This window comes from Pleurodeles waltl, chromosome 11 (genome assembly GCF_031143425.1).
Source record: "Pleurodeles waltl isolate 20211129_DDA chromosome 11, aPleWal1.hap1.20221129, whole genome shotgun sequence".
NCBI lineage: Eukaryota > Metazoa > Chordata > Amphibia > Caudata > Salamandridae > Pleurodeles > Pleurodeles waltl.
This window is the reverse complement of record NC_090450.1, coordinates 971,247,656-971,261,269: the sequence shown is the minus strand read 5'-3', so window position 1 is coordinate 971,261,269 and position 13,614 is coordinate 971,247,656. Positions and strand designations below refer to the sequence as shown.

Here is a 13,614-nt window from a genome sequence, read left to right as displayed (position 1 = left end):
ACTCATTTAGCTTTTTCACAATTTACTAGATTAACAAGAATCATCTCGGATCCAGAGGAACTATTGAGTTAATTTGAGGAATTTAAAAACAAGTTTAAGGATAGAGATTTTCCTCAAAAAATTCTTGATAAGTCCATTTCACGAGTGGAACGATTACAAAGGAAGAACTTATTGGGAAAAAAACACAAAGAGAAAGTTCCCAAAGATAGGTTTGCGTTCTTAAATATTCAACCAAGGCTCATTCCCTGAAGAAAATCATTGAAAAAAGATGGGAATTTCTCACTAATGAACCAGATTTTCAAGGATTGCTCAGTCAAAAACCATTATACGCTCACAGCCGCTCGAGAAATTTGAAGGAAATTCTATACATTAAGAAACAAAAACAGAACGGTCCACGTAAGGGAAATCAGAAGTGTCTGAACTGTGAGCATTGCAATAACGTATTTACAGGAGACGCTACGATGCACCCTACGAAAGGCACTCGATTAAAACTGAAACACTGCAGACCGCAAAAGTAGGAATGTCATATATACCTTGAAATGCCCCTGCAGAAAAATGTATGTGGGTAAAATGGAGCGAAAGATAAAAGTGTGGATATCAGAACGTAAAAGTAACATACCAATAAAGTTTCCAATTCGAACATGGTTGTTCATTGGCAGGACATAACATTTCTCAATTAAGATTTCAGATTTTGGAAGTAGTGCAGCCAAGGCAGATAGTGACCATCAAAAGCAGCGGCCTCAGAACGAATTTGAGAGTATGCAACCGAAAGGGATGAATGATAAACTGGAATATACTTGTTTTCTTTGAAAGAACCAGTTACATCATTTTGTAAGAGAAAGTGATAATTTGGAGTGACATGAAGCATTTCGTGTATTTTATTTTGTTTCGATCATGTTTGTTTTTCTATTTGTATATTTTTCCAGTCACATGTCTTGTGTTTCGTTGTTTCAGAAATTGTTTAAATAATTGTATTCTTGAGGATATGTGGCAATAGACTTTGTAGGAGCCACTGTTTTAGTGCATGTGGCAGATATTGTATTTAGTGCTACGTGTTGCAGCTCGCACGTATAGCGATGGCACACATTGTTTCTCTAAAGAAGAGGGTAAAATTAGTCCATTATCAAGCTTTGGTAGGCGGGCGGGAAGGGTTAAAAGCTGGCGCATGTACGTCCGGGGTGCTGCAAGCCTTTGCTTTACAGATTCGTACAGAAGTACGCTTTGGCCTAGCAGTCTCAGTTACCGGTAGACTGATTAGCGGGCCCACAAGTCAGATGTACATAATCTCCACAAATAAGTGTTCTTGCATCATGTCGCACATACCAACGGTGGTGAGAGGTTGATGAAAGTTGCCTGCGCAGCTCACAGGTACTGAGGTAGATGAATCATGGCAGTAAAAGAGCGGGATAGCTCGGTTTCCATTAACCCACAAGCTTTTTTTTTTAAGCGCAGCCATGCAGTCACAGAGAGATTCGTTTGTAGCTATTTAGCCATGGGCGTAGGAAGTGTGGGGGACGCGGGGGATATGTCCCCCCCAGATTTTGGAGTGGGGGGGACACGGGGGACAAGGGTGGGGGGGACGAGGGCACAGAAGAATTTTCCCTTCTCCTGTAATTCGCAGGGCCATTAGCACATGAAAGCGCTACCTATATGGCCCTGCACTTGACCTGTGATCTGGCTCCAGTACACTCGCCCTCTGCCCTTTTGTTGTGCTGCAGCACACAAGGGATTCTTTCTCACCTTGCCGCCACAGCTGCCTGCAGTCTGCACTTCTGAGAACAAAGGGAGAGGAGAGGCCCTTTGTTGATTGCTCTGTGCATCCAGTCCCTCCTGAGCCCGACCCTTCCTGTCCCTTGAAGATCGAACCCTGAAGACAGCAGCCAGATTTGAGAAGGTAAGGAGGTTTGGGTAATTAAATAAACTATTGCTAAGTAACTCCCTTTCTTTTTAAATACAGTGCTGTGTTGCAGAGTATCTCCCTTTCTAAAAACAGTATTGTTGAGTTACTGTTAGATATGAGCAGGGCAGGCTTTAGCGCGCTAGTGGCACCCTGTGCGCCAGTGTTTGTTAGGGCCCCCCTTTCTGTCGCCTCTCTCTCACTCTCTTCTCTCCTCTGTCTCCAGCTTGCCTGCCCCAGTGCTAATTATTGTCCCCTAAGTTGACATCCTGCCACCCCCAACATTTCTGTCCCCTGTCTCTCCCTCAGCCTTCCTGGTATTTGTGAAAGCCCGCTCTGAAGGGCAAGGGCTGTCTGTAAATCTCATTTCCTGCCAATGGCCTGTGGATGCGAAGCCAGCACTGTGGCAGCTCACAGGCTTTACAGGACTTCACAGGCTATGGTGGAAAAGAGCCTGACACTGCTGGATAGACAGCGGAGAGACCAGCACACAGCATGGGTCCCAGGAAGAACCAGATGGCCTAAGAGATGGACAGGACAAGGTAAGGCAGCTAGGGCGATGCAACCGGTGCTGCCGCACTGGGTGCTGACTTAGGATGGGGGTGCTATGTTTGCAAGTATATTGTGACTTTAAAAGCACCTGCTGGATGTTCCTTGCCACCAACAGTTTTCAGGCAACAATAAAAATCTTAAGATAATTCCGGTGATTAATGGTCATTCTGGAGAGAGACTGAAGTTTTGTCTAGTGGAAGTTTTGACTCATCATAACGTACAGGGTTACTATGCCTGCTACAAAGGCCGTCTACATGCAGATCACAAAGTGTATATAATGTGAATAGGTCAGTGGGTTTCTGCTTTTGTCAGATGCAGAAAAGTACCCTCTTTTTGGCATGGTTGCCCCACTTTTTGCCTGTTGTCAGTATGTTTTGACTGTGTTCACTGGGATCCTGCTAACCAGGACCCCAGTGCTGTCTCCCATTAAATTTGGTTGCTTGGACCACACACACCCCCCACTTGGCATACTGGTGCCCCTTATAAGTCCCTAGTATATGGTACCCAGGTACCCAGGGCATTGGGGGATCAGGGGTTCCCATGGGCTGCAGCATTTATTATGTATTATGCCACCCATAGGAGCCCATGTAAACTGTGTCTGCAGGCCTGCCATTGCAGCCTGCGTGAAAAGGTGCTTGCACCCTTTCACTTCAGGCCACTGCACCAGGTCACTGTAAATCACCCCTATGGTAGGCCCTCCTAGCCCAGAGGGTAGGGTGCAAGTACCTGTGTGTGAGGGCACCTCTGCAGGAGCAGAGGTGCCCCCACGAACTCCAGCTCCATTTTCCTGGACCTCGTGAGTGCGGGGACGCCATTTTACACTTGTACTGGACATAGGTCACTGCCTATGTCCAGCTACATAATGGTAACTCCGAACCTGGGCATGTTTGGTAACAAACATGTCAGAATCATACCCCAATACTATTGTCAGTATTGATTGTATGATTCCATGCACTTTGGGGGCTCCTTAGAGGATCCCCAGCATTGCTCCTACCAGCTTTATGGGGTCTTCCGAACAGCTCACGCTGCTGCCACCCCTCAGACAGATTTCTGCCCCCCTTCTGCTGCTTGAGCAGCTCATGCCCAGGAAGGCAGAACAAACGATTTCCTTTGGAAGAGGGAGGCAACACCCTCTCCGTTACAAGGCTTGGGAGGGGTAGCCTCACCAAGCTACTAGTATGCTCTGAAGGACACATTTGGTGCCCTCCTTGCATAAACCAGTCTGTACCAGTTCAGGGACCTCAGCCCCTACTCTGGCGTGAAACTGGACAATGGAAATGGCGTAACCACTCCCCTGTCCATCACCACCCCAGGGGTGGTGCCCAGAGCTCCTCCAGGTGGCCACTTGATTCTTCCATCTTGAATCTAAGGTTGGCAGAGGCCTCTGTGAGAATCTGAGTGTCCAGGTCAGGGAGGTGACATCACAGCCCCCTCCTAGGTGGTCACCCGGCTAGGTGACCAATCCCCCTTTCTGGGCTATTTTGGGTTTCCCTCTTGGGTGGGTCCTCAGATTTGACGTGCAAGATTCCAGCAGGACTCCTCTGCAACGTTTAATTTGACTTCTGGCCACTGGAACCGCAACTGGACTTCACAGGAACCTACAATCTGCAGCTCCAGCGACGACTTTGCCACGCAACATTGTTTCTCCGACTCCTTCCAGCAACTGCAACATTTGCCCAGCTGTGCTTCCTCTGAGGGCAGCAAGTCTTCAGTCTGAATGAGAAGAAAGAAGGAAAATTCCTTGAAGTGAAGGAGTCACTTATCTGCATCCGCAGGCACCAACTGCAACAACAACCGGCTGCGTGCATCTCCTCTCCTCTCCTCCTGAGCTGCGTGGATCCTGCATCAGGGGTGGTAGTCTGGAGTGGTCTCCTTGGTCCTCTCTACCAGCTGCCCAACTTTGGAGTAGGTAGGTCCTTGCCTTCCCATGCAGGACAGTACCCCCATGCACCGCATCTCTTCCAGCTACCCCCGGCACTCTTCTCTGTGAAGCACAGCCCTCAATGTGCTTCGCCTGTGAAGTGGGACCTCTCTTCAGGTGTGCTGTGGGCCTCTCTACAGCTCCTGGGCTCCTTGCCTGTAGGTCTTCTGTGGGGGCTGCCTCTCCTCCTCCAGACTCTCTGCCTTGCTGATGGTCACCTGAGACTCCCCTCCATGGGTTGAGTCCCCCTGGACCTTGCTGGTCCCCGGTAGCTGCACTTTTCTCCTACTGCGACATTTGCTTTTGCCAAGGCTTGTTGGTGGGTTTTCCACACCACAGACTGACTGCAATTCTTCATCTGGCGTGGGACGTCGACTGCATCACCTAGGAACTCTTCATCTGCTCCAGTGCTGCATTGCTGACCATCTTCGTCTCCCCGTCGACCAACTCCTGCATCCACAGATGGGTGGGTAGTGGCTCCTGCCACGACCGGACCATCCTACGTAAACTGGACTTGGTGCCCTTCTTTTCCAGGTCTTACTCTTCCAGGATCCACCTCTAGTTTCTTGCAGTCTTGTCTGCGTTTTGCAATATCCTTCTCTGAAGTCCTTTTGGTGGGTCAGGGAAAAAACTGTAACTTACCTCTTTTCTCCTGGTCGCGGGGGGGGCACTCTGGTACTTACCTTTGGGGTTCCCTAGTTCCTCCAGCTCCCCTCTACCAATTCCACTTCCTTGGGTGGGGACCCGGCTTTCTCATTTCACTTTCTTAGTATATGGTCTGGTCCCCTCTAGGCCTTCAGTATTGCCTATTGCTTTTCACTGTTTTCTATTGCTTTTTATGCCAATTTGTGATTGCTGCTGTACATATAATAGTGTGTTACTTACATCCTATTGGAGTATTGCCTATCTAGTGTTTTAGTGTTTGTGTTACTGTAATAAGGAACCTTTATTTTCGCAACACGTGTTTCTTTCATGTGTGTAAGTGCTGTGCGACTACAGTGGTATTGCATGATCTTTGCATGTGTCCTAGATAAGTCTTGGCTGCTCATCCACAGCTAACTCTAGAGAGCCTGGCTTCTAGACACTGCCTACACTTCACTAATAAGGTGATACCTGGACCTGGTATAAGGTGATAATACCATAGGTACTCACCACACACAAGGCCAGCTTCCTACATCAGAGAGCTCCTTTTTTGTCCCCTGCAATTTATAAATGAAAACTGAATATAGAACAGTGAGCAATGAACTCATCAAAGAGCTGCATGCAAACATCAAGGTATAGATTAGAGCGTCATGATTTCCCCCCACTTTTTGATTAACTTAATGTTGCAAAACAAGTTGATTTGAGTGCAGTTCTTATTATTAAAGAGAGCCCCCAACCATGGTGTTATGTTTTAAATTCAGAGTTTGCGCTTCTCCAGATAAAGCACTCTGAAACTATACCTGCTACCAGTATGGATGACCTGTGACACCTACACCTTGTAGTCCTCTGTCTTATGTAACATTTCATATACACTGATTTACACATATATGATGATTGTTTCTGCGTAATGTCTGTGTGATGTAAAGTGCTTTGACACCCTAGACTGGTATGAGGGATGAATGATAGAACAACACATGCGTATATCGTGCATGCCTTAACATCGCGGTCTCAACAATGACCGTGTCTTTACTACGCATGCCTTTACAACGAATTTCATTGTAAAAGCATGTTTGGTAAAGGAACATGTGTGGTAAATTCTCCCTACCCTGCCCCCTTACACCTGATACCATACTCCACCCATCCAAGCACTTAAAACTGCCCCTGCCCTGAGCCCTAAACCCCCCTGCCCTGAGCCCTAAAAGTAACCCTGCCCTGTCCTAAAAACTACCCCGACCCCCACTCTGAAGCCTAAAACCTACCCTGAACTGCTCTAAAAACTACCTTGATGCCCCTGCCCCCACCCTGAACCCTAAAACCTACCCCGCTCTGTCCTAAATACTACATGACCCCCCACCCTGTACCCTAAAACCTATCCCACACTGTCCTAAAACTACTTGAACTCCATGCAATCCTCCTGACCCCTAAAACCTACCCCACCCTGTCCTAAAAACTACCCCGACCCTACCCTGCCCTAAAAATGACCCCAACCTCCCAACCTCCCACTCTAAACCCGGCCACAGCCCTACTTACTTACCTCTCTCTCCTCTGCTTCTTCCTGTTCCACCCGGACAGCTAGACCGCTATCTATGCTGTAACCACGCATATGTGTGGTAAAGATATGTGTGGCAAAGGTATGTGTGCTAGACCCATATTTGTGGTAATGGCAGCATGGTCAATGCATTGCATTGCATTGATTGCGTTGTAAGGGATATTTCCCGGTATGAGTGGTGCTATAAAACGAATGAAATGCATCTGAGAGAGAGTGGTGATGGATAGTAGTGAGGGAATCCGTGGCAGAGGTGGTCACTGGGGGGCACCAACAAACAATGTCGCACAGGGCGCCACCAGCACTAAGGGCGGCCCTATCAGACAGCACAGCAGTTCACAGGAACGCGGCAGCACAGAGACTGCCACTTGACAGTCAGACAAGGACCTAGCAGCAATCATAGGCCTTACTGGCCTTCATAGGCAGGCGGAGGCCCCGAGACTTATACAGCCTGACTAGTAAGAAAGCTCCCAACAGGCAGCACAGTGCCTGGCAGGCAGCACAGGAATCGACAGGAAGCACTGCGCCCAGCAGGCAGTACAGGCCTCTTAGGACTTCACACAGGCGAACAGCATCACAGAGCCTGTCGCTGCCTAACAGGCAGCAAAGGGCCCAGCAGACAGGGAATTGCAGGCCACACAGGACTCGACTGGAAGTGACTGTCTTCCCCATCTCCCCCCACCACGGCAACCCTTCTGGGTGCAAACTTTGTGCAGGGGGCCCACCTCAAGGTTGTCCCTGTCCCCCCCAGAAATTTAGTGTCTCCTACGCCCCTGTATTTAGCGATATATACTCGTGTGATTTCACTTTTCAACTACTTAGAGAGTCACGCACGGAGCACTCACTAGAAGCGTTGGGTTACAAACATTCACTTGCCAACAGTGTGCAACGCTTTAGGATCGATGGCTCAGTCTGAGTCACTGCAGTTACATTTTTGGTTTGGTTTGCGATTGCCAGTTGGTCTTTGATCTTCAAACTGAAACACACCGTTTACCATTATGGTCACATCACAAAGCATGTTGCACTCGCACTTCGGCGTCATGGGGTCACCAGTGTAGAGCCAAGTCAGGCTGAGAGATTTTTGTTTTTCAGATACCCCTGATAAGGGGTTATTTAACACGAAATACTGTGGGACTGGGACACTGTTTCTGTGGATGATACTGTTAATATCATGTAAATACATTCATTGCTGATCACATATTCAGAAGGATGATAATCTACATGGTTCAGTGGATTAAAGTCAATGGAGGTTGAACACATGAAATAAATGGAAAACGTTTTAAACTAGAAAAACTGGAGAACCGTGATTTTTATTTGTTGGTAAAATTTGGAATGAAAAGACCTTAGAGGGTTTGAAGCAAAGTGCGCCCAGTTGCCAGCAATAGAGGGTCCTCATTGCCAGCATATGCAAATAGTGGTACTCAATAAATGCCCCTCGCTCTTCTAGATAACAAATAACTACACAAACACCTAACGCATCACTTCGCACATTCATTTTCTTCATTACGCTCAGTTTGGCATTTCCCATTTCAGTTCCACAAAGCGTCCTGTTTCACAACATCGTGCCTTTCTAAAGTACATTTAAACAATCAGCACTTCTTTGAATTGAGGAGCATCCACTTATTTATACATTTTAGACAATATAGAGAAACTGACTCTCCTGAGCTCAAGCAAATCAAAAACCTCTTACATTGAAAGTACCAATAAGGGCCGTGCACTCGAGCGAAAGCTCCACTGAAAAACATTAAAAACAGGCCCTTCCCGAGGTTTGAAAGACTATGCCACAGTAGTACCTTTTCAGTGCCCATGTCATAAAAGGAAATCCTATACACCATTAAATTATTGGACCCATAAAACAGCCTCCTTCTTGTGGCCATTCTTTGATCAGGCATGATGTCATTGCGGTGCTTAATTCAGTGTGCCATATTTCACCAAGAGAGGATTGTGGGAGAGGTCGGCTCAGTAGACGAGTTTTCCACACCTAATGTGGTCGACACAAGTAGTCTAAATTATGTTTTTTCAAGTTTTCAAATGCGGTCTAGTGTTTAGAGCTTCGCCTGCAGGTAATGCATGTTTCTACCTAACCTAACATGAGAGATAGGCTGGAGATACTTCAGTACATGCGCTGTCTCCCCTCCCTCATAACCTATTTCCCATTTTCTGGTTCTTCAGCGCCACAATGTCATACAACTTAAAATAGCGCTATGCAAATATCATCACTCCACTGCATAAGAACGTTTTTAAAAACTGCCTCTTTCAATGCCAAGAGTCCTAACTTTCCCATATGCAAGACCGATTGCATTGCAAATGCTTGTTAAAGACATCTTGCTGTAAAAGTGCAAAAATATAACAAAGTCTCTTTAAAATTTAAAAAGTGTATTTTATTACCATACAAAACCGTTTCTCCTTAATACATAAGATTATATCTGTGCATTGAGAAGCATGTTTTTTTTTTAAAGTGAGCGTTTAAGGATAAAGTTAGAAACATTAATTGTTCACCCCACCCTGGCAGCAATGCCATTATTAAGACAAGTCAGTTCCTATGTGAACTCTCTGGGGGGGCCTGGGTTCCTATCATCAATTAACTACATTATAGTTCATTACATAAAAACCAGGAGAAGGTGTTGTACAACACATATCCCGAAGCCTCCCAGCAAAGGAGAATCAAATCACCCCAGAATTTTCAGCTTGTAAGCCCCATCTCCCTCAGAGCCCGAGTACTGTTCCTTGTTGACATAATTTAGAATGAGAGCACCAGTCACTGCCAGCTACTGAAGGTGCAAATTTCATGTCACCTGGCAATACGTAACATCCACTGGCCTCCTGCTAAGATGCAACAGGTTCGCAGCAAAAGTCTGAGACTGCCAGAGATAAGGGTGACCCCTTCCAGTAGCCACGTTGCTGTCATCACTATATAGCACCTAGCAGGAAAGTGTCTTCCGGAAAAAGTCCAAAAGGAGATGGAAAAACAAGGGTAAAAAAAAACTCCTGACTGTAGGTGGGGATTTAGGAAACCATAGAATCCTGACTGGTGGAAAGGCAAATTCAACAGGAACCTAAAAAATATCAAACTCGGGAGAGATGTGGAGCTGGAGGAAGTACTGCTATGCAGAAGAAAATTCAAGAAGGTTAATAAGAGAAATGTAGTTGCTTGTTGGGGGAGTGAAATCCTATTCAAGCGACAGCCATAAATCTTGTCAGGGTGAACCATGAAAAGTCACTAAATTAACCTGTGCTTAAACCTCTGGTAGCTTGGCACAAAAGAAGTCAGACTTTACTTATGTAAAATATAATGTATTTATGCAAAATATAGCAAAAGATAAATCTAACACCAATTTAGAATAACAGAGTCATTTTTAATAAGTTATTTGACACCAAAATGACAAAAATCCAATCAGTAGAACCAGAGTTATGAATTTTTAAATTTTAAAGTGTGAAATAGTACCTAAAAGATCAACGCGCCAGCCGTGGGTATCTAGTAGCGTGGGACCGGGCAAAGTCGAAAGTTATGAAGGACCACGATGGAGCGCAGGTCAGATACACAAAGTGGATTGGGCCTAGCCTCTGCTTACCTTCAGACTTAAAGACATTTTATAGAAAAATGTCTGAGAAGGTAAACTTCAGCTCAGCCGGCGGTGCCCAAGGAAGTGAGTGGTGTTGTCTTTGGGGACCCACTGGTTAATGTCGAGGTAAAGATCTCTATGTTCGGACCTATAACCCCATTACGAGGCTGGCGGTCGAACTGCCAAGGTTGTGGAACCCTACTGATTACAACCTTGCTGATTACAACAGTGTTCTCCACCAGCCTTTTCATAGCAGTTTCCCCACCATGAAATGGCTGGCGGAGAACAAGTGCAGGGGGCCACAGGCAGGCCCCTGCACTGCACATGACATGGGCAGTACAGGGGGCCCCCTCTGCCCAGCACCCTCGGAATGCGCACAGTCTGCAAAGCAGGTGCTGTTTGGTCACCTCTGATCTACAAGATAGCACTCGGCTCCTCTAAGAGAGCTGAGTGTCTCGTAGCACTGTTTCCGCTGGTCCGACCAGTGGGTTTGCTGACGGTCAGCCAGGTCAGGCCGGTGGAAACCTTGTAATATTCCTGCGAGTTTGGCAGTCCCGTGTTGGGACTGTGTAGGAAAATGCCACTGTTGGCATGGTTGCCCCCCACTTTATTTCCTAGTATTGATGCAAACTTTGATTGAAAGTGTGCTGGGACCCTGCTAACCAGGCCCCAGAACCAGTGTTCTTTCCCTAAAAGCTGTACCTTTGTTCCACCATTGGCACAGCCCTGGCACACAGTTAAGTCCCTTGTAAAAGGTAACCATGGTGCCAAGGGTCCGGTGGTCAGGGAAAGTCCCCAATGGCTGCAGCATGTATTATGCCACCCTGGGGGTCCCTCCCTGAGCCTATGCTCACTGCCTTGCAGCTTGTGTGTGCTAGTGGGGAGAAAAAGACAAAGTCAACAGGGCAGCCCTCTCAGGGTGCCCCACTCCCAAAATCGCTGCCTGTGGCATAGGAAAGTCACCCCTCTAGCAGGCCTTAAAGCCCTAAGGCACGATGCACTATACCACAGGTGAGGGCATAGTTGCATGAGGATTTCCTTTTATGACATGGGCACTGAAAAGGTACTACTGTGGCATAGTCTTTCAAACCTCGGGAAGGGCCTGTTTTTAATGTTTTTCAGTGGAGCTTTCGCTCGAGTGCACGGCCCTTATTGGTACTTTCAATGTAAGAGGTTTTTGATTTGCTTGAGCTCAGGAGAGTCAGTTTCTCTATATTGTCTAAAATGTATAAATAAGTGGATGCTCCTCAATTCAAAGAAGTGCTGATTGTTTAAATGTACTTTAGAAAGGCACGATGTTGTGAAACAGGACGCTTTGTGGAACTGAAATGGGAAATGCCAAACTGAGCGTAATGAAGAAAATGAATGCGCGAAGTGATGCGTTAGGTGTTTGTGTAGTTATTTGTTATCTAGAAGAGCGAGGGGCATTTATTGAGTACCACTATTTGCATATGCTGGCAATGAGGACCCTCTATTGCTGGCAACTGGGCGCACTTTGCTTCAAACCCTCTAAGGTCTTTTCATTCCAAATTTTACCAACAAATAAAAATCACGGTTCTCCAGTTTTTCTAGTTTAAAACGTTTTCCATTTATTTCATGTGTTCAACCTCCATTGACTTTAATCCACTGAACCATGTAGATTATCATCCTTCTGAATATGTGATCAGCAATTAATATATTTACATGATATTAACAGTATCATCCACAGAAACAGTGTCCCAGTCCCACAGTATTTCGTGTTAAATAACCCCTTATCAGGGGTATCTGAAAAACAAAAATCTCTCAGCCTGACTTGGCTCTACACTGGTGACCCCATGACGCCGAAGTGCGAGTGCAACATGCTTTGTGATGTGACCATAATGGTAAACGGTGTTTCAGTTTGAAGATCAAAGACCAACTGGCAATCGCAAACCAAACCAAAAATGTAACTGCAGTGACTCAGACTGAGCCGTCGATCGTAAAGCGTTGCACACTGTTGGCAAGTGAATGTTTGTAACCCAACGCTTCTAGTGAGTGCTCCGTGCGTGACTCTCTAAGTAGTTGAAAAGTGAAATCACACGAGTATATATCGCTAAATAGCTACGAACGAATCTCTCTGTGACTGCATGGCTGCGCTTAAAAAAAAAAGCTTGTGGGTTAATGGAAACCGAGCTATCCCGCTCTTTTACTGCCATGATTCATCTACCTCAGTACCTGTGAGCTGCGCAGGCAACTTTCATCAACCTCTCACCACCGTTGGTATGTGCGACATGATGCAAGAACACTTATTTGTGGAGATTATGTACATCTGACTTGTGGGCCCGCTAATCAGTCTACCGGTAACTGAGACTGCTAGGCCAAAGCGTACTTCTGTACGAATCTGTAAAGCAAAGGCTTGCAGCACCCCGGACGTAAATGCGCCAGCTTTTAACCCTTCCCGCCCGCCTACCAAAGCTTGATAATGGACTAATTTTACCCTCTTCTTTAGAGAAACAATGTGTGCCATCGCTATACGTGCGAGCTGCAACACGTAGCACTAAATACAATATCTGCCACATGCACTAAAACAGTGGCTCCTACAAAGTCTATTGCCACATATCCTCAAGAATACAATTATTTAAACAATTTCTGAAACAACGAAACACAAGACATGTGACTGGAAAAATATACAAATAGAAAAACAAACATGATCGAAACAAAATAAAATACACGAAATGCTTCATGTCACTCCAAATTATCACTTTCTCTTACAAAATGATGTAACTGGTTCTTTCAAAGAAAACAAGTATATTCCAGTTTATCATTCATCCCTTTCGGTTGCATACTCTCAAATTCGTTCTGAGGCCGCTGCTTTTGATGGTCAATATCTGCCTTGGCTGCACTACTTCCAAAATCTGAAATCTTAATTGAGAAATGTTATGACCTGCCTCCTGCCAATGAACAACCATGTTCGAATTGGAAACTTTATTGGTATGTTACTTTTACGTTCTGATATCCACACTTTTATCTTTCGCTCCATTTTACCCACATACATTTTTCTGCAGGGGCATTTCAAGGTATATATGACATTCCTACTTTTGCGGTCTGCAGTGTTTCAGTTTTATAAGAGTGCCTTTCGTAGGGTGCATCGTAGCGTCTCCTGTAAATACGTTATTGCAATGCTCACAGTTCAGACACTTCTGATTTCCCTTACGTGGACCGTTCTGTTTTTGTTTCTTAATCTATAGAATTTCCTTCAAATTTCTCGAGCGGCTGTGAGCGTATAATGGTTTTTGACTGTGCAATCCTTGAAAATCTGGTTCATTAGTGAGAAATTCCCATCTTTTTTCAATGATTTTCTTCAGGGAATGAGCCTTGGTTGAATATTTAAGAACGCAAACCTATCTTTGGGAACTTTCTCTTTGTGTTTTTTTCCCAATAAGTTCTTCCTTTGTAATCGTTCCACTCGTGAAATGGACTTATCAAGAATTTTTTGAGGAAAATCTCTATCCTTAAACTTGTTTTTAAATTCCTC

At 45.6% G+C, this 13,614-nt stretch overlaps 1 long non-coding RNA gene across 1 annotated transcript in view; it reads left to right on the top strand.

The window, feature by feature from the left end:
* Positions 1-1,633: 1,633 nt before the first annotated feature.
* LOC138265341 (uncharacterized) overlaps positions 1,634-13,614 on the top strand; it is a 73,744-nt gene continuing 61,763 nt past the window's right edge. Inside the window, exon 1 of the long non-coding RNA XR_011199344.1 lies at positions 1,634-1,894. This is a non-coding gene — a long non-coding RNA (uncharacterized lncRNA). The remainder of the gene's footprint in view (positions 1,895-13,614) is intronic.